The following is a 22784-nucleotide window of genomic DNA, read 5'->3' as shown; positions in this document are numbered from 1 at the left end:
AGTGTGTGTTGGTGCTGTGAGTGTTGATATATAAATATTAGAGTGTGTCGGTGTGTGTGTTTATATATACATATTAGTGTGTGTTGGTGCTGTGAGTGTTTATATATAAATATTAGTGTGTGTTGGTGCTGTGTGTGTTTATATATAAATATTAGTATGTGTTGGTATGTTTGTGTTTATTCTAAATATTAGTGTGTGTTGGTGCTGTGTGTGTTTATATATAAATATTAGTGTGTGTTGATGCTGTGAGTGTTTATATATAAATATTAGTGTGTGTTGGTGCTGTGTGTGTTTATATATAAATATTAGTGTGTGTTGGTGCTGTGTGTGTTTATATATAAATATTAGTGTGTGTTGGTGTGTGTGTGTTTATATATAAATATTAGTGTGTGTTGGTGCTGTGTGTGTTTATATATAAATATTAGTGTGTGTTGGTGCTGTGTGTGTTTTTATATAAATATTAGTGTGTGTTGGTGCTGTGTGTGTTTATATATAAATATTAGTGTGTGTTGGTGCTGTGAGTGTTTATATATAAATATTAGTGTGTGTTGGTGCTGTGTGTGTTTATATATAAATATTAGTGTGTGTTGGTGCTGTGTGTGTTTATATATAAATATTAGTGTGTGTCGGTGCTGTGTGTGTTTATATATAAATATTAGTGTGTGTTGGTGCGTTGAGTGTTTATATATAAATATTAGTGTGTGTCGGTGCTGTGAGTGTTTATATATAAATATTAGTGTGTGTTGGTGCTGTGAGTGTTTATATATAAATATTAGTGTGTGTTGGTGCTGTGAGTGTTTATATATAAATATTAGTGTGTGTTGGTGCTGTGAGTGTTTATATATAAATATTAGTGTGTGTTGGTGCTGTGAGTGTTTATATATAAATATTAGTGTGTGTTGATGCTGTGTGTGTTTATATATAAATATTAGTGTGTGTTGGTGCTGTGAGTGTTTATATATTAATATTAGTGTGTGTTGGTGCTGTGAGTGTTTATATAAAAATATTAGTGTGTGTTGGTGCTGTGAGTGTTTATATATAAATATTTATGTGTGTGTTGGTGCTGTGTGTGTTTATATATAAATATTAGTGTGTGTTGGTGCTGTGTGTGTTTATATATAAATATAAGTGTGTGTTGGTGCTGTGTGTGTTTATATATAAATATTAGTGTGTGTTGGTGCTGTGTGTGTTTATATATAAATATTAGTGTGTGTTGGTGCTGTGTGTGTTTATATATAAATATTAGTGTGTGTCGGTGTGTGTGTGTTTATATATAAATATTAGTGTGTGTTGGTGCTGTGAGTGCTTATATATAAATATTAGTGTGTGTTGGTGCTGTGAGTGTTTATATATAAATATTAGTGTGTGTTGGTGCTGTGAGTGTTTATATATAAATATTCGTGTGTGTTGGTGCTGTGAGTGTTTATATATAAATATTAGTGTGTGTTGGTTCTGTGACTGTTTATATATAAATATTAGTGTGTGTTGGTGCTGTGACTGTTTATATATAAATATTAGTGTGTGTCGGTGCTGTGAGTGTTTATATATAAATATTAGTGTGTGTTGGTGCTGTGAGTGTTTATATATAAATATTAGTGTGTGTTGGTGCTGTGAGTGTTTATATATAAATATTAGTGTGTGTTGGTGCTGTGAGTGTTTATATATAAATATTAGTGTGTGTTGGTGCTGTGATTGTTTATATATAAATATTAGTGTGTGTTGGTGCTGTGACTGTTTATATATAAATATTAGTGTGTGTTGGTGCTGTGTGTGTTTATATATAAATATTAGTGTGTGTTGGTGCTGTGAGTGTTTATATATAAATATTAGTGTGTGTTGGTGAGTGTGTGTTTATATATAAATATTAGTGTGTGTTGGTGCTGTGAGTGTTTATATATAAATATTAGTGTGTGTTGGCGCTGTGAGTGTTTATATATAAATATTAGTGTGTGTTGGTGCTGTGAGTGTTTATATATAAATATTAGTGTGTGTTGCTGTGTTTGTGTTTATTCTAAATATTAGTGTGTGTTGGTGCTGTGTGTGTCTATATATAAATATTAGTGTGTGTTGGTGCTGTGAGTGTTTATATATAAATATTAGTGTGTGTTGGTGCTGTGAGTGTTTATATATGAATATTAGTGTGTGTTGGTGCTGTGAGTGTTTATATATAAATATTAGTGTGTGTTGGTGCTGTGAGTGTTTATATATAAATATTAGTGTGTGTTGGTTCTGTGACTGTTTATATATAAATATTAGTGTGTGTTGGTGCTGTGACTGTTTATATATAAATATTAGTGTGTGTCGGTGCTGTGAGTGTTTATATATAAATATTAGTGTGTGTTGGTGCTGTGAGTGTTTATATATAAATATTAGTGTGTGTTGGTGCTGTGAGTGTTTATATATAAATATTAGTGTGTGTTGGTGAGTGTGTGTTTATATATAAATATTAGTGTGTGTTGGTGCTGTGTGTGTTTATATATAAATATTAGTGTGTGTTGGTGCTGTGAGTGTTTATATATAAATATTAGTGTGTGTTGGTGAGTGTGTGTTTATATATAAATATTAGTGTGTGTTGGTGCTGTGAGTGTTTATATATAAATATTAGTGTGTGTTGGCGCTGTGAGTGTTTATATAAAAATATTAGTGTGTGTTGGTGCTGTGAGTGTTTATATATAAATATTAGTGTGTGTTGCTGTGTTTGTGTTTATTCTAAATATTAGTGTGTGTTGGTGCTGTGTGTGTTTATATATAAATATTAGTGTGTGTCGGTGCTGTGAGTGTTTATATATAAATATTAGTGTGTGTTGGTGCTGTGAGTGTTTATATATAAATATTAGTGTGTGTTGGTGCTGTGAGTGTTTATATATAAATATTAGTGTGTGTTGGAGCTGTGAGTGTTTATATATAAATATTAGTGTGTGTTGGTGCTGTGACTGTTTATATATAAATATTAGTGTGTGTTGGTGCTGTGACTGTTTATATATAAATATTAGTGTGTGTTGGTGCTGTGTGTGTTTATATATAAATATTAGTGTGTGTTGGTGCTGTGAGTGTTTATATATAAATATTACTGTGTGTTGGTGTGTGTGTGTTTATGTATAAATATTAGTGTGTGTTGGTGCTGTGTGTGTTTATATATAAATATTAGTGTGTGTTGGTGCTGTGAGTGGTTATATATACATATTAGTGTGTGTTGGTGCTGTGTGTGTTTATATATAAATATTAGTGTGTGTTGGTGCTGTGAGTGTTAATATATAAATATTAGTGTGTGTTGGTGCTGTGACTGTTTATATATAAATATTAGTGTGTGTTGGTGCTGTGACTGTTTATATATAAATATTAGTGTGTGTTAGTGCTGTGAGTGTTTATATATAAATATTAGTGTGTGTTGGTGCTGTGTGTGTTTATATATAAATATTAGTGTGTGTTGGTGCTGTGAGTGTTTATATATAAATATTAGTGTGTGTTGGTGCTGTGTATGTTTATATATATATATTAGTGTGTGTTGGTGCTGTGTGTGTTTATATATAAATATTAGTGTGTGTTGGTGCTGTGTGTGTTTATATATAAATATTAGTGTGTGTTGGTGCTGTGTGTGTTTATATATAAATATTAGTGTGTGTCGGTGTGTGTGTGTTTATATATAAATATTAGTGTGTGTTGGTGCTGTGAGTGTTTATATATAAATATTAGTGTGTGTCGGTGCTGTGAGTGTTTATATATACATATTAGTGTGTGTTGGTGCTGTGAGTGTTGATATATAAATATTAGAGTGTGTCGGTGTGTGTGTGTTTATATATAAATATTAGTGTGTGTTGGTGCTGTGAGTGTTTATATATAAATATTAGTGTGTGTTGGTGCTGTGTGTGTTTATATATAAATATTAGTGTGTGTTGGTATGTTTGTGTTTATTCTAAATATTAGTGTGTGTTGGTGCTGTGTGTGTTTATATATAAATATTAGTGTGTGTTGATGCTGTGAGTGTTTTTATATAAATATTAGTGTGTGTTGGTGCTGTGTGTGTTTATATATAAATATTAGTGTGTGTTGATGCTGTGTGTGTTTATATATAAATATTAGTGTGTGTTGGTGTGTGTGTTTATATATAAATATTAGTGTGTGTTGGTGCTGTGTGTGTTTATGTATAAATATTAGTATGTGTTGGTGCTGTGTGTGTTTATATATAAATATTAGTGTGTGTTGGTGCTGTGTGTGTTTATATATAAATATTAGTGTGTGTTGGTGCTGTGAGTGTTTATATATAAATATTAGTGTGTGTTGGTGCTGTGTGTGTTTATATATAAATATTAGTGTGTGTTGGTGCTGTGTGTGTTTATATATAAATATTAGTGTGTGTTGGTGCTGTGTGTGTTTATATATAAATATTAGTGTGTGTTGGTGCTGTGAGTGTTTATATATAAATATTAGTGTGTGTCGGTGCTGTGAGTGTTTATATATAAATATTAGTGTGTGTTGGTGCTGTGAGTGTTTATATATAAATATTAGTGTGTGTTGGTGCTGTGAGTGTTTATATATAAATATTAGTGTGTGTTGGTGCTGTGAGTGTTTATATATAAATATTAGTGTGTGTTGGTGCTGTGAGTGTTTATATATAAATATTAGTGTGTGTTGGTGCTGTGTGTGTTTATATATAAATATTAGTGTGTGTTGGTGCTGTGAGTGTTTATATATTAATATTAGTGTGTGTTGGTGCTGTGAGTGTTTATATATAAATATTAGTGTGTGTTGGTGCTGTGAGTGTTTATATATAAATATTTATGTGTGTGTTGGTGCTGTGTGTGTTTATATATAAATATTAGTGTGTGTTGGTGCTGTGTGTGTTTATATATAAATATTAGTGTGTGTTGGTGCTGTGAGTGTTTATATATAAATATTAGTGTGTGTCGGTGCTGTGAGTGTTTATATATAAATATTCGTGTGTGTTGGTGCTGTGAGTGTTTATATATAAATATTAGTGTGTGTTGGTGCTGTGAGTGTTTATATATAAATATTAGTGTGTGTTGGTGCTGTGAGTGTTTATATATAAATATTAGTGTGTGTTGGTGCTGTGATTGTTTATATATAAATATTAGTGTGTGTTGGTGCTGTGACTGTTTATATATAAATATTAGTGTGTGTTGGTGCTGTGTGTGTTTATATATAAATATTAGTGTGTGTCGGTGTGTGTGTGTTTATATATAAATATTAGTGTGTGTTGGTGCTGTGAGTGTTTATATATAAATATTAGTGTGTGTCGGTGCTGTGAGTGTTTATATATACATATTAGTGTGTGTTGGTGCTGTGAGTGTTTATATATAAATATTAGTGTGTGTTGGTGCTGTGTGTGTTTATATATAAATATTAGTGTGTGTTGGTATGTTTGTGTTTATTCTAAATATTAGTGTGTGTTGGTGCTGTGTGTGTTTATATATAAATATTAGTATGTGTTGATGCTGTGAGTGTTTTTATATAAATATTAGTGTGTGTTGGTGCTGTGTGTGTTTATATATAAATATTAGTGTGTGTTGGTGCTGTGTGTGTTTATATATAAATATTAGTGTGTGTTGGTGTGTGTGTTTATATATAAATATTAGTGTGTGTTGGTGCTGTGTGTGTTTATGTATAAATATTAGTGTGTGTTGGTGCTGTGTGTGTTTATATATAAATATTAGTGTGTGTTGGTGCTGTGTGTGTTTATATATAAATATTAGTGTGTGTTGGTGCTGTGAGTGTTTATATATAAATATTAGTGTGTGTTGGTGCTGTGTGTGTTTATATATAAATATTAGTGTGTGTTGGTGCTGTGTGTGTTTATATATAAATATTAGTGTGTGTTGGTGCTGTGTGTGTTTATATATAAATATTAGTGTGTGTTGGTGCTGTGAGTGTTTATATATAAATATTAGTGTGTGTCGGTGCTGTGAGTGTTTATATATAAATATTAGTGTGTGTTGGTGCTGTGAGTGTTTATATATAAATATTAGTGTGTGTTGGTGCTGTGAGTGTTTATATATAAATATTAGTGTGTGTTGGTGCTGTGAGTGTTTATATATAAATATTAGTGTGTGTTGGTGCTGTGAGTGTTTATATATAAATATTAGTGTGTGTTGGTGCTGTGTGTGTTTATATATAAATATTAGTGTGTGTTGGTGCTGTGAGTGTTTATATATTAATATTAGTGTGTCTTGGTGCTGTGAGTGTTTATATATAAATATTAGTGTGTGTTGGTGCTGTGAGTGTTTATATATAAATATTTATGTGTGTGTTGGTGCTGTGTGTGTTTATATATAAATATTAGTGTGTGTTGGTGCTGTGTGTGTTTATATATAAATATTAGTGTGTGTTGGTGCTGTGAGTGTTTATATATAAATATTAGTGTGTGTCGGTGCTGTGAGTGTTTATATATAAATATTCGTGTGTGTTGGTGCTGTGAGTGTTTATATATAAATATTAGTGTGTGTTGGTGCTGTGAGTGTTTATATATAAATATTAGTGTGTGTTGGTGCTGTGAGTGTTTATATATAAATATTAGTGTGTGTTGGTGCTGTGATTGTTTATATATAAATATTAGTGTGTGTTGGTGCTGTGACTGTTTATATATAAATATTAGTGTGTGTTGGTGCTGTGTGTGTTTATATATAAATATTAGTGTGTGTCGGTGTGTGTGTGTTTAAATATAAATATTAGTGTGTGTTGGTGCTGTGAGTGTTTATATATAAATATTAGTGTGTGTCGGTGCTGTGAGTGTTTATATATACATATTAGTGTGTGTTGGTGCTGTGAGTGTTGATATATAAATATTAGAGTGTGTCGGTGTGTGTGTTTATATATAAATATTAGTGTGTGTTGGTGCTGTGAGTGTTTATATATAAATATTAGTATGTGTTGGTGCGGTGTGTGTTTATATATAAATATTAGTGTGTGTTGGTATGTTTGTGTTTATTCTAAATATTAGTGTGTGTTGGTGCTGTGTGTGTTTATATATAAATATTAGTGTGTGTTGATGCTGTTAGTGTTTTTATATAAATATTAGTGTGTGTTGGTGCTGTGTGTGTTTATATATAAATATTAGTGTGTGTTGGTGCTGTGTGTGTTTATATATAAATATTAGTGTGTGTTGGTGTGTGTGTTTATATATAAATATTAGTGTGTGTTGGTGCTGTGTGTGTTTATATATAAATATTAGTGTGTGTTGGTGCTGTGTGTGTTTATATATAAATATTAGTGTGTGTTGGTGCTGTGTGTGTTTATATATAAATATTAGTGTGTGTTGGTGCTGTGAGTGTTTATATATAAATATTAGTGTGTGTTGGTGCTGTGTGTGTTTATATATAAATATTAGTGTGTGTTGGTGCTGTGTGTGTTTATATATAAATATTAGTGTCTGTTGGTGCTGTGTGTGTTTATATATAAATTTTAGTGTGTGTTGGTGCTGTGAGTGTTTATATATAAATATTAGTGTGTGTCGGTGCTGTGAGTGTTTATATATAAATATTAGTGTGTGTTGGTGCTGTGAGTGTTTATATATAAATATTAGTGTGTGTTGGTGCTGTGAGTGTTTATATATAAATATTAGTGTGTGTTGGTGCTGTGAGTGTTTATATATAAATATTAGTGTGTGTTGGTGCTGTGAGTGTTTGTATATAAATATTAGTGTGTGTTGGTGCTGTGTGTGTTTATATATAAATATTAGTGTGTGTTGGTGCTGTGAGTGTTTATATATTAATATTAGTGTGTGTTGGTGCTGTGAGTGTTTATATATAAATATTAGTGTGTGTTGGTGCTGTGAGTGTTTATAAAAAATATTTATGTGTGTGTTGGTGCTGTGTGTGTTTATATATAAATATTAGTGTGTGTTGGTGCTGTGTGTGTTTATATATAAATATTAGTGTGTGTTGGTGCTGTGAGTGTTTATATATAAATATTAGTGTGTGTCGGTGCTGTGAGTGTTTATATATAAATATTCGTGTGTGTTGGTGCTGTGAGTGTTTATATATAAATATTAGTGTGTGGTGGTGCTGTGAGTGTTTATATATAAATATTAGTGTGTGTTGGTGCTGTGAGTGTTTATATATAAATATTAGTGTGTGCTGGTGCTGTGATTGTTTATATATAAATATTAGTGTGTGTTGGTGCTGTGACTGTTTATATATAAATATTAGTGTGTGTTGGTGCTGTGTGTGTTTATATATAAATATTAGTGTGTGTTGGTGCTGTGTATGTTTATATATAAATATTAGTGTGTGTTGGTGCTGTGTGTGTTTATATATAAATATTAGTGTGTGTTGGTGCTGTGTGTGTTTATATATAAATATTAGTGTGTGTTGGTGCTGTGTGTGTTTATATATAAATATTAGTGTGTGTCGGTGTGTGTGTGTTTATATATAAATATTAGTGTGTGTTGGTGCTGTGAGTGCTTATATATAAATATTAGTGTGTGTTGGTGCTGTGAGTGTTTATATATAAATATTAGTGTGTGTTGGTGCTGTGAGTGTTTATATATAAATATTAGTGTGTGTTGGTGCTGTGAGTGTTTATATATAAATATTAGTGTGTGTTGGTTCTGTGACTGTTTATATATAAATATTAGTGTGTGTTGGTGCTGTGACTGTTTATATATAAATATTAGTGTGTGTTGGTACTGTGTGTGTTTATATATAAATATTAGTGTGTGTTGGTGCTGTGAGTGTTTATATATAAATATTACTGTGTGTTGGTGTGTGTGTGTTTATATATAAATATTAGTGTGTGTTGGTGCTGTGAGTGTTTATATATAAATATTAGTGTGTGTTGGTGCTGTGAGTGTTTATATATAAATATTAGTGTGTGTTGGTGCTTTGAGTGTTTATATATAAATATTAGTGTCTGTTGGTGCTGTGAGTGTTTATATATAAATATTAGTGTGTGTTGCTGTGTTTGTGTTTATTCTAAATATTAGTGTGTGTTGGTGCTGTGTGTGTTTATATATAAATATTAGTGTGTGTTGGTGCTGTGAGTGGTTATATATACATATTAGTGTGTGTTGGTGCTGTGTGTGTTTATATATAAATATTAGTGTGTGTTGGTGCTGTGAGTGTTTATATATAAATATTAGTGTGTGTTGGTGCTGTGTATGTTTATATATAAATATTAGTGTGTGTTGGTGCTGTGTGTGTTTATATATAAATATTAGTGCCTGTTGGTGCTGTGAGTGTTTATATATAAATATTAGTGTGTGTTGGTGTGTTTGTGTTTATTCTAAATATTAGTGTGTGTTGGTGCTGTGAGTGTTTATATATAAATATTAGTGTGTGTCGGTGCTGTGAGTGTTTATATATAAATATTAGTGTGTGTTGGTGCTGTGAGTGTTTATATATAAATATTAGTGTGTGTTAGTGCTGTGAGTGTTTATATATAAATATTAGTGTGTGTTGGTGCTGTGAGTGTTTATATATAAATATTAGTGTGTGTTGGTGCTGTGTGTGTTTATATATAAATATTAGTGTGTGTTGGTGCTGTGAGTGTTTATATATTAATATTAGTGTGTGTTGGTGCTGTGAGTGTTTATATATAAATATTAGTGTGTGTTGGTGCTGTGAGTGTTTATAAATAAATATTTATGTGTGTGTTGGTGCTGTGTGTGTTTATATATAAATATTAGTGTGTGTTGGTGCTGTGTGTGTTTATATATAAATATTAGTGTGTGTTGGTGCTGTGTGTGTTTATATATAAATATTAGTGTGTGTTGGTGCTGTGAGTGTTTATATATAAATATTAGTGTGTGTTGGTGCTGTGAGTGTTTATATATAAATATTAGTGTGTGTTGGTGTGTTTGTGTTTATTCTAAATATTAATGTGTGTTGGTGCTGTGTGTGTTTATATATAAATATTAGTGTGTGTTGTTGCTGTGTGTGTTTATATATAAATATTAGTGTGTGTTGGTGCTGTGAGTGTTTATATATAAATATTAGTGTGTGTCGGTGCAGTGAGTGTTTATATATAAATATTAGTGTGTGTTGGTGCTGTGAGTGTTTATATATAAATATTAGTGTGTGTTAGTGCTGTGAGTGTTTATATATAAATATTAGTGTGTGTTGGTGCTGTGTGTGTTTATATATAAATATTAGTGTGTGTTGGTGCTGTGTGTGTTTATATATAAATATTAGTGTGTGTTGGTGCTGTGAGTGTTTATATATTAATATTAGTGTGTGTTGGTGCTGTGAGTGTTTATATATAAATATTAGTGTGTGTTGGTGCTGTGAGTGTTTATATATAAATATTAGTGTGTGTTGGTGCTGTGATTGTTTATATATAAATATTAGTGTGTGTTGGTGCTGTGACTGTTTATATATAAATATTAGTGTGTGTTGGTGCTGTGTGTGTTTATATATAAATATTAGTGTGTGTTGGTGCTGTGTATGTTTATATATAAATATTAGTGTATGTTGGTGCTGTGTGTGTTTATATATAAATATTAGTGTGTGTTGGTGCTGTGTGTGTTTATATATAAATATTAGTGTGTGTTGGTGCTGTGTGTGTTTATATATAAATATTAGTGTGTGTCGGTGTGTGTGTGTTTATATATAAATATTAGTGTGTGTTGGTGCTGTGAGTGCTTATATATAAATATTAGTGTGTGTTGGTGCTGTGAGTGTTTATATATAAATATTAGTGTGTGTTGGTGCTCTGAGTGTTTATATATAAATATTAGTGTGTGTTGGTGCTGTGAGTGTTTATATATAAATATTAGTGTGTGTTGGTTCTGTGACTGTTTATATATAAATATTAGTGTGTGTTGGTGCTGTGACTGTTTATATATAAATATTAGTGTGTGTTGGTGCTGTGTGTGTTTATATATAAATATTAGTGTGTGTTGGTGCTGTGAGTGTTTATATATAAATATTACTGTGTGTTGGTGTGTGTGTGTTTATATATAAATATTAGTGTGTGTTGGTGCTGTGAGTGTTTATATATAAATATTAGTGTGTGTTGGTGCTGTGAGTGTTTATATATAAATATTAGTGTGTGTTTGTGCTTTGAGTGTTTATATATAAATATTAGTGTCTGTTGGTGCTGTGAGTGTTTATATATAAATATTAGTGTGTGTTGCTGTGTTTGTGTTTATTCTAAATATTAGTGTGTGTTGGTGCTGTGTGTGTTTATATATAAATATTAGTGTGTGTTGGTGCTGTGAGTGGTTATATATACATATTAGTGAGTGTTGGTGCTGTGTGTGTTTATGTATAAATATTAGTGTGTGTTGGTGCTGTGAGCATTAATATATAAATATTAGTGTGTGTTGGTGCTGTGAGTGTTTATATATAAATATTAGTGTGTGTTAGTGCTGTGAGTGTTTATATATAAATATTAGTGTGTGTTGGTGCTGTGTGTGTTTATATATAAATATTAGTGTGTGTTGGTGCTGTGAGTGTTTATATATAAATATTAGTGTGTGTTGGTGCTGTGTATGTTTATATATAAATATTAGTGTGTGTTGGTGCTGTGTGTGTTTATATATAAATATTAGTGTCTGTTGGTGCTGTGAGTGTTTATATATAAATATTAGTGTGTGTTGGTGTGTTTGTGTTTATTCTAAATATTAGTGTGTGTTGGTGCTGTGAGTGTTTATATATAAATATTAGTGTGTGTCGGTGCTGTGAGTGTTTATATATAAATATTAGTGTGTGTTGGTGCTGTGAGTGTTTATATATAAATATTAGTGTGTGTTAGTGCTGTGAGTGTTTATATATAAATATTAGTGTGTGTTGGTGCTGTGAGTGTTTATATATAAATATTAGTGTGTGTTGGTGCTGTGTGTGTTTATATATAAATATTAGTGTGTGTTGGTGCTGTGAGTGTTTATATATTAATATTAGTGTGTGTTGGTGCTGTGAGTGTTTATATATAAATATTAGTGTGTGTTGGTGCTGTGAGTGTTTATAAATAAATATTTATGTGTGTGTTGGTGCTGTGTGTGTTTATATATAAATATTAGTGTGTGTTGGTGCTGTGTGTGTTTATATATAAATATTAGTGTGTGTTGGTGCTGTGTGTGTTTATATATAAATATTAGTGTGTGTTGGTGCTGTGAGTGTTTATATATAAATATTAGTGTGTGTTGGTGCTGTGAGTGTTTATATATAAATATTAGTGTGTGTTGGTGTGTTTGTGTTTATTCTAAATATTAGTGTGTGTTGGTGCTGTGAGTGTTTATATATTAATATTAGTGTGTGTTGGTGCTGTGAGTGTTTATATATAAATATTAGTGTGTGTTGGTGCTGTGAGTGTTTATAAATAAATATTTGTGTGTGTGTTGGTGCTGTGTGTGTTTATATATAAATATTAGTGTGTGTTGGTGCTGTGTGTGTTTATATATAAATATTAGTGTGTGTTGGTGCTGTGTGTGTTTATATATAAATATTAGTGTGTGTTGGTGCTGTGAGTGTTTATATATAAATATTAGTGTGTGTTTGTGCTTTGAGTGTTTATATATAAATATTAGTGTCTGTTGGTGCTGTGAGTGTTTATATATAAATATTAGTGTGTGTTGCTGTGTTTGTGTTTATTCTAAATATTAGTGTGTGTTGGTGCTGTGTGTGTTTATATATAAATATTAGTGTGTGTTGGTGCTGTGAGTGGTTATATATACATATTAGTGAGTGTTGGTGCTGTGTGTGTTTATGTATAAATATTAGTGTGTGTTGGTGCTGTGAGCATTAATATATAAATATTAGTGTGTGTTGGTGCTGTGAGTGTTTATATATAAATATTAGTGTGTGTTAGTGCTGTGAGTGTTTATATATAAATATTAGTGTGTGTTGGTGCTGTGTGTGTTTATATATAAATATTAGTGTGTGTTGGTGCTGTGAGTGTTTATATATAAATATTAGTGTGTGTTGGTGCTGTGTATGTTTATATATAAATATTAGTGTGTGTTGGTGCTGTGTGTGTTTATATATAAATATTAGTGTCTGTTGGTGCTGTGAGTGTTTATATATAAATATTAGTGTGTGTTGGTGTGTTTGTGTTTATTCTAAATATTAGTGTGTGTTGGTGCTGTGAGTGTTTATATATAAATATTAGTGTGTGTCGGTGCTGTGAGTGTTTATATATAAATATTAGTGTGTGTTGGTGCTGTGAGTGTTTATATATAAATATTAGTGTGTGTTAGTGCTGTGAGTGTTTATATATAAATATTAGTGTGTGTTGGTGCTGTGAGTGTTTATATATAAATATTAGTGTGTGTTGGTGCTGTGTGTGTTTATATATAAATATTAGTGTGTGTTGGTGCTGTGAGTGTTTATATATTAATATTAGTGTGTGTTGGTGCTGTGAGTGTTTATATATAAATATTAGTGTGTGTTGGTGCTGTGAGTGTTTATAAATAAATATTTATGTGTGTGTTGGTGCTGTGTGTGTTTATATATAAATATTAGTGTGTGTTGGTGCTGTGTGTGTTTATATATAAATATTAGTGTGTGTTGGTGCTGTGTGTGTTTATATATAAATATTAGTGTGTGTTGGTGCTGTGAGTGTTTATATATAAATATTAGTGTGTGTTGGTGCTGTGAGTGTTTATATATAAATATTAGTGTGTGTTGGTGTGTTTGTGTTTATTCTAAATATTAGTGTGTGTTGGTGCTGTGAGTGTTTATATATTAATATTAGTGTGTGTTGGTGCTGTGAGTGTTTATATATAAATATTAGTGTGTGTTGGTGCTGTGAGTGTTTATAAATAAATATTTGTGTGTGTGTTGGTGCTGTGTGTGTTTATATATAAATATTAGTGTGTGTTGGTGCTGTGTGTGTTTATATATAAATATTAGTGTGTGTTGGTGCTGTGTGTGTTTATATATAAATATTAGTGTGTGTTGGTGCTGTGAGTGTTTATATATAAATATTAGTTTGTGTCGGTGCTGTGAGTGTTTATATATAAATATTAGTGTGTGTTGGTGCTGTGAGTGTTTATATATAAATATTAGTGTGTGTTGGTGCTGTGAGTGTTTATATATAAATATTAGTGTGTGTTGGTGCTGTGAGTGTTTATATATAAATATTAGTGTGTGTTGGTGCTGTGAGTGTTTATATATAAATATTAGTGTGTGTTGGTTCTGTGACTGTTTATATATAAATATTAGTGTGTGTTGGTGCTGTGACTGTTTATATATAAATATTAGTGTGTGTTGGTACTGTGTGTGTTTATATATAAATATTAGTGTGTGTTGGTGCTGTGAGTGTTTATATATAAATATTACTGTGTGTTGGTGTGTGTGTGTTTATATATAAATATTAGTGTGTGTTGGTGCTGTGAGTGTTTATATATAAATATTAGTGTGTGTTGGTGCTGTGAGTGTTTATATATAAATATTAGTGTGTGTTGGTGCTTTGAGTGTTTATATATAAATATTAGTGTCTGTTGGTGCTGTGAGTGTTTATATATAAATATTAGTGTGTGTTGCTGTGTTTGTGTTTATTCTAAATATTAGTGTGTGTTGGTGCTGTGTGTGTTTATATATAAATATTAGTGTGTGTTGGTGCTGTGAGTGGTTATATATACATATTAGTGTGTGTTGGTGCTGTGTGTGTTTATATATAAATATTAGTGTGTGTTGGTGCTGTGAGTGTTTATATATAAATATTAGTGTGTGTTGGTGCTGTGTATGTTTATATATAAATATTAGTGTGTGTTGGTGCTGTGTGTGTTTATATATAAATATTAGTGCCTGTTGGTGCTGTGAGTGTTTATATATAAATATTAGTGTGTGTTGGTGTGTTTGTGTTTATTCTAAATATTAGTGTGTGTTGGTGCTGTGAGTGTTTATATATAAATATTAGTGTGTGTCGGTGCTGTGAGTGTTTATATATAAATATTAGTGTGTGTTGGTGCTGTGAGTGTTTATATATAAATATTAGTGTGTGTTAGTGCTGTGAGTGTTTATATATAAATATTAGTGTGTGTTGGTGCTGTGAGTGTTTATATATAAATATTAGTGTGTGTTGGTGCTGTGTGTGTTTATATATAAATATTAGTGTGTGTTGGTGCTGTGAGTGTTTATATATTAATATTAGTGTGTGTTGGTGCTGTGAGTGTTTATATATAAATATTAGTGTGTGTTGGTGCTGTGAGTGTTTATAAATAAATATTTATGTGTGTGTTGGTGCTGTGTGTGTTTATATATAAATATTAGTGTGTGTTGGTGCTGTGTGTGTTTATATATAAATATTAGTGTGTGTTGGTGCTGTGTGTGTTTATATATAAATATTAGTGTGTGTTGGTGCTGTGAGTGTTTATATATAAATATTAGTGTGTGTTGGTGCTGTGAGTGTTTATATATAAATATTAGTGTGTGTTGGTGTGTTTGTGTTTATTCTAAATATTAATGTGTGTTGGTGCTGTGTGTGTTTATATATAAATATTAGTGTGTGTTGTTGCTGTGTGTGTTTATATATAAATATTAGTGTGTGTTGGTGCTGTGAGTGTTTATATATAAATATTAGTGTGTGTCGGTGCAGTGAGTGTTTATATATAAATATTAGTGTGTGTTGGTGCTGTGAGTGTTTATATATAAATATTAGTGTGTGTTAGTGCTGTGAGTGTTTATATATAAATATTAGTGTGTGTTGGTGCTGTGTGTGTTTATATATAAATATTAGTGTGTGTTGGTGCTGTGTGTGTTTATATATAAATATTAGTGTGTGTTGGTGCTGTGAGTGTTTATATATTAATATTAGTGTGTGTTGGTGCTGTGAGTGTTTATATATAAATATTAGTGTGTGTTGGTGCTGTGAGTGTTTATATATAAATATTAGTGTGTGTTGGTGCTGTGATTGTTTATATATAAATATTAGTGTGTGTTGGTGCTGTGACTGTTTATATATAAATATTAGTGTGTGTTGGTGCTGTGTGTGTTTATATATAAATATTAGTGTGTGTTGGTGCTGTGTATGTTTATATATAAATATTAGTGTATGTTGGTGCTGTGTGTGTTTATATATAAATATTAGTGTGTGTTGGTGCTGTGTGTGTTTATATATAAATATTAGTGTGTGTTGGTGCTGTGTGTGTTTATATATAAATATTAGTGTGTGTCGGTGTGTGTGTGTTTATATATAAATATTAGTGTGTGTTGGTGCTGTGAGTGCTTATATATAAATATTAGTGTGTGTTGGTGCTGTGAGTGTTTATATATAAATATTAGTGTGTGTTGGTGCTCTGAGTGTTTATATATAAATATTAGTGTGTGTTGGTGCTGTGAGTGTTTATATATAAATATTAGTGTGTGTTGGTTCTGTGACTGTTTATATATAAATATTAGTGTGTGTTGGTGCTGTGACTGTTTATATATAAATATTAGTGTGTGTTGGTGCTGTGTGTGTTTATATATAAATATTAGTGTGTGTTGGTGCTGTGAGTGTTTATATATAAATATTACTGTGTGTTGGTGTGTGTGTGTTTATATATAAATATTAGTGTGTGTTGGTGCTGTGAGTGTTTATATATAAATATTAGTGTGTGTTGGTGCTGTGAGTGTTTATATATAAATATTAGTGTGTGTTTGTGCTTTGAGTGTTTATATATAAATATTAGTGTCTGTTGGTGCTGTGAGTGTTTATATATAAATATTAGTGTGTGTTGCTGTGTTTGTGTTTATTCTAAATATTAGTGTGTGTTGGTGCTGTGTGTGTTTATATATAAATATTAGTGTGTGTTGGTGCTGTGAGTGGTTATATATACATATTAGTGAGTGTTGGTGCTGTGTGTGTTTATGTATAAATATTAGTGTGTGTTGGTGCTGTGAGCATTAATATATAAATATTAGTGTGTGTTGGTGCTGTGAGTGTTTATATATAAATATTAGTGTGTGTTAGTGCTGTGAGTGTTTATATATAAATATTAGTGTGTGTTGGTGCTGTGTGTGTTTATATATAAATATTAGTGTGTGTTGGTGCTGTGAGTGTTTATATATAAATATTAGTGTGTGTTGGTGCTGTGTATGTTTATATATAAATATTAGTGTGTGTTGGTGCTGTGTGTGTTTATATATAAATATTAGTGTCTGTTGGTGCTGTGAGTGTTTATATATAAATATTAGTGTGTGTTGGTGTGTTTGTGTTTATTCTAAATATTAGTGTGTGTTGGTGCTGTGAGTGTTTATATATAAATATTAGTGTGTGTCGGTGCTGTGAGTGTTTATATATAAATATTAGTGTGTGTTGGTGCTGTGAGTGTTTATATATAAATATTAGTGTGTGTTAGTGCTGTGAGTGTTTATATATAAATATTAGTGTGTGTTGGTGCTGTGAGTGTTTATATATAAATATTAGTGTGTGTTGGTGCTGTGTGTGTTTATATATAAATATTAGTGTGTGTTGGTGCTGTGAGTGTTTATATATTAATATTAGTGTGTGTTGGTGCTGTGAGTGTTTATATATAAATATTAGTGTGTGTTGGTGCTGTGAGTGTTTATAAATAAATATTTATGTGTGTGTTGGTGCTGTGTGTGTTTATATATAAATATTAGTGTGTGTTGGTGCTGTGTGTGTTTATATATAAATATTAGTGTGTGTTGGTGCTGTGTGTGTTTATATATAAATATTAGTGTGTGTTGGTGCTGTGAGTGTTTATATATAAATATTAGTGTGTGTTGGTGCTGTGAGTGTTTATATATAAATATTAGTGTGTGTTGGTGTGTTTGTGTTTATTCTAAATATTAGTGTGTGTTGGTGCTGTGAGTGTTTATATATTAATATTAGTGTGTGTTGGTGCTGTGAGTGTTTATATATAAATATTAGTGTGTGTTGGTGCTGTGAGTGTTTATAAATAAATATTTGTGTGTGTGTTGGTGCTGTGTGTGTTTATATATAAATATTAGTGTGTGTTGGTGCTGTGTGTGTTTATATATAAATATTAGTGTGTGTTGGTGCTGTGTGTGTTTATATATAAATATTAGTGTGTGTTGGTGCTGTGAGTGTTTATATATAAATATTAGTGTGTGTTTGTGCTTTGAGTGTTTATATATAAATATTAGTGTCTGTTGGTGCTGTGAGTGTTTATATATAAATATTAGTGTGTGTTGCTGTGTTTGTGTTTATTCTAAATATTAGTGTGTGTTGGTGCTGTGTGTGTTTATATATAAATATTAGTGTGTGTTGGTGCTGTGAGTGGTTATATATACATATTAGTGAGTGTTGGTGCTGTGTGTGTTTATGTATAAATATTAGTGTGTGTTGGTGCTGTGAGCATTAATATATAAATATTAGTGTGTGTTGGTGCTGTGAGTGTTTATATATAAATATTAGTGTGTGTTAGTGCTGTGAGTGTTTATATATAAATATTAGTGTGTGTTGGTGCTGTGTGTGTTTATATATAAATATTAGTGTGTGTTGGTGCTGTGAGTGTTTATATATAAATATTAGTGTGTGTTGGTGCTGTGTCTGTTTATATATAAATATTAGTGTGTGTTGGTGCTGTGTGTGTTTATATATAAATATTAGTGTCTGTTGGTGCTGTGAGTGTTTATATATAAATATTAGTGTGTGTTGGTGTGTTTGTGTTTATTCTAAATATTAGTGTGTGTTGGTGCTGTGAGTGTTTATATATAAATATTAGTGTGTGTCGGTGCTGTGAGTGTTTATATATAAATATTAGTGTGTGTTGGTGCTGTGAGTGTTTATATATAAATATTAGTGTGTGTTAGTGCTGTGAGTGTTTATATATAAATATTAGTGTGTGTTGGTGCTGTGAGTGTTTATATATAAATATTAGTGTGTGTTGGTGCTGTGTGTGTTTATATATAAATATTAGTGTGTGTTGGTGCTGTGAGTGTTTATATATTAATATTAGTGTGTGTTGGTGCTGTGAGTGTTTATATATAAATATTAGTGTGTGTTGGTGCTGTGAGTGTTTATAAATAAATATTTATGTGTGTGTTGGTGCTGTGTGTGTTTATATATAAATATTAGTGTGTGTTGGTGCTGTGTGTGTTTATATATAAATATTAGTGTGTGTTGGTGCTGTGTGTGTTTATATATAAATATTAGTGTGTGTTGGTGCTGTGAGTGTTTATATATAAATATTAGTGTGTGTTGGTGCTGTGAGTGTTTATATATAAATATTAGTGTGTGTTGGTGTGTTTGTGTTTATTCTAAATATTAGTGTGTGTTGGTGCTGTGAGTGTTTATATATTAATATTAGTGTGTGTTGGTGCTGTGAGTGTTTATATATAAATATTAGTGTGTGTTGGTGCTGTGAGTGTTTATAAATAAATATTTGTGTGTGTGTTGGTGCTGTGTGTGTTTATATATAAATATTAGTGTGTGTTGGTGCTGTGTGTGTTTATATATAAATATTAGTGTGTGTTGGTGCTGTGTGTGTTTATATATAAATATTAGTGTGTGTTGGTGCTGTGAGTGTTTATATATAAATATTAGTTTGTGTCGGTGCTGTGAGTGTTTATATATAAATATTAGTGTGTGTTGGTGCTGTGAGTGTTTATATATAAATATTAGTGTGTGTTGGTGCTGTGAGTGTTTATATATAAATAGTAGTGTGTGTTGGTGCTGTGAGTGTTTATATACAAATATTAGTGTGTGTTGGTGCTGTGAGTGTTTATATATAAATATTAGTGTGTGTTGGTGCTGTGTGTGTTTATATATAAATATTAGTGTGTGTTGGTGCTGTGTGTGTTTATATATAAATATTAGTGTGTGTCGGTGCTGTCTGTGTTTATTAATAAATATTAGTGTGTGTCGGTGCTGTGAGTGTTTATATATAAATATTAGCGTGTGTTGGTGAGTGTGTGTTTATATATAAATATTAGTGTCTGTTGGTGCTGTGAGTGTTTATATATAAATATTAGTGTGTGTTGGCGCTGTGAGTGTTTATATATAAATATTAGTGTGTGTTGGTGCTGTGAGTGTTTATATATAAATATTAGTGTGTGTTGCTGTGTTTGTGTTTATTCTAAATATTAGTGTGTGTTGGTGCTGTGTGTGTCTATATATAAATATTAGTGTGTGTTGGTGCTGTGAGTGTTTATATATAAATATTAGTGTGTGTTGGTGCTGTGAGTGTTTATATATGAATATTAGTGTGTGTTGGTGCTGTGAGTGTTTATATATAAATATTAGTGTGTGTTGGTGCTGTGAGTGTTTATATATAAATATTAATGTGTGTTGGTTCTGTGACTGTTTATATATAAATATTAGTGTGTGTTGGTGCTGTGACTGTTTATATATAAATATTAGTGTGTGTCGGTGCTGTGAGTGTTTATATATAAATATTAGTGTGTGTTGGTGCTGTGAGTGTTTATATATAAATATTAGTGTGTGTTGGTGCTGTGAGTGTTTATATATAAATATTAGTGTGTGTTGGTGCTGTGATTGTTTATATATAAATATTAGTGTGTGTTGGTGCTGTGACTGTTTATATATAAATATTAGTGTGTGTTGGTGCTGTGTGTGTTTATATATAAATATTAGTGTGTGTTGGTGCTGTGAGTGTTTATATATAAATATTAGTGTGTGTTGGTGAGTGTGTGTTTATATATAAATATTAGTGTGTGTTGGTGCTGTGAGTGTTTATATATAAATATTAGTGTGTGTTGGCGCTGTGAGTGTTTATATATAAATATTAGTGTGTGTTGGTGCTGTGAGTGTTTATATATAAATATTAGTGTGTGTTGCTGTGTTTGTGTTTATTCTAAATATTAGTGTGTGTTGGTGCTGTGTGTGTTTATATATAAATATTAGTGTGTGTCGGTGCTGTGAGTGTTTATATATAAATATTAGTGTGTGTTGGTTCTGTGAGTGTTTATATATAAATATTAGTGTGTGTTGGTGCTGTGAGTGTTTATATATAAATATTAGTGTGTGTTGGTGCTGTGAGTGTTTATATATAAATATTAGTGTGTGTTGGTGCTGTGACTGTTTATATATAAATATTAGTGTGTGTTGGTGCTGTGACTGTTTATATATAAATATTAGTGTGTGTTGGTGCTGTGTGTGTTTATATATAAATATTAGTGTGTGTTGGTGCTGTGAGTGTTTATATATAAATATTACTGTGTGTTGGTGTGTGTGTGTTTATGTATAAATATTAGTGTGTGTTGGTGCTGTGTGTGTTTATATATAAATATTAGTGTGTGTTGGTGCTGTGAGTGGTTATATATACATATTAGTGTGTGTTGGTGCTGTGTGTGTTTATATATAAATATTAGTGTGTGTTGGTGCTGTGTGTGTTTATATATAAATATTAGTGTGTGTTGGTGCTGTGAGTGTTTATATATAAATATTAGTGTGTGTTAGTGCTGTGAGTGTTTATATATAAATATTAGTGTGTGTTGGTGCTGTGTGTGTTTATATATAAATATTAGTGTGTGTTGGTGCTGTGAGTGTTTATATATAAATATTAGTGTGTGTTGGTGCTGTGTATGTTTATATATAAATATTAGTGTGTGTTGGTGCTGTGTGTGTTTATATATAAATATTAGTGTGTGTTGGTGCTGTGTGTGTTTATATATAAATATTAGTGTGTGTTTGTGCTGTGTGTGTTTATATATAAATATTAGTGTGTGTCGGTGTGTGTGTGTTTATATATAAATATTAGTGTGTGTTGGTGCTGTGAGTGTTTATATATAAATATTAGTGTGTGTCGGTGCTGTGAGTGTTTATATATACATATTAGTGTGTGTTGGTGCTGTGAGTGTTGATATATAAATATTAGAGTGTGTCGGTGTGTGTGTTTATATATAAATATTAGTGTGTGTTGGTGCTGTGAGTGTTTATATATAAATATTAGTGTGTGTTGGTGCTGTGTGTGTTTATATATAAATATTAGTGTGTGTTGGTATGTTTGTGTTTATTCTAAATATTAGTGTGTGTTGGTGCTGTGTGTATTTATATATAAATATTAGTGTGTGTTGATGCTGTGAGTGTTTTTATATAAATATTAGTGTGTGTTGGTGCTGTGTGTGTTTATATATAAATATTAGTGTGTGTTGGTGCTGTGTGTGTTTATATATAAATATTAGTGTGTGTTGGTGTGTGTGTTTATATATAAATATAAGTGTGTGTTGGTGCTGTGTGTGTTTATATATAAATATTAGTGTGTGTTGGTGCTGTGTGTGTTTATATATAAATATTAGTGTGTGTTGGTGCTGTGTGTGTTTATATATAAATATTAGTGTGTGTTGGTGCTGTGAGTGTTTATATATAAATATTAGTGTGTGTTGGTGCTGTGTGTGTTTATATATAAATATTAGTGTGTGTTGGTGCTGTGTGTGTTTATATGTAAATATTAGTGTGTGTTGGTGCTGTGTGTGTTTATATATAAATATTAGTGTGTGTTGGTGCTGTGAGTGTTTATATATAAATATTAGTGTGTGTCGGTGCTGTGAGTGTTTATATATAAATATTAGTGTGTGTTGGTGCTGTGAGTGTTTATATATAAATATTAGTGTGTGTTGGTGCTGTGAGTGTTTATATATAAATATTAGTGTGTGTTGGTGCTGTGAGTGTTTATATATGAATATTAGTGTGTGTTGGTGCTGTGAGTGTTTATATATAAATATTAGTGTGTGTTGGTGCTGTGTGTGTTTATATATAAATATTAGTGTGTGTTGGTGCTGTGAGTGTTTATATATTAATATTAGTGTGTGTTGGTGCTGTGAGTGTTTATATATAAATATTAGTGTGTGTTGGTGCTGTGAGTGTTTATATATAAATATTTATGTGTGTGTTGGTGCTGTGTGTGTTTATATATAAATATTAGTGTGTGTTGGTGCTGTGTGTGTTTATATATAAAT

The sequence above is a fragment of the Scyliorhinus torazame genome, chromosome 4 (assembly GCF_047496885.1).
Source record: "Scyliorhinus torazame isolate Kashiwa2021f chromosome 4, sScyTor2.1, whole genome shotgun sequence".
NCBI lineage: Eukaryota > Metazoa > Chordata > Chondrichthyes > Carcharhiniformes > Scyliorhinidae > Scyliorhinus > Scyliorhinus torazame.
This window is presented reverse-complemented; position numbering follows the sequence as displayed.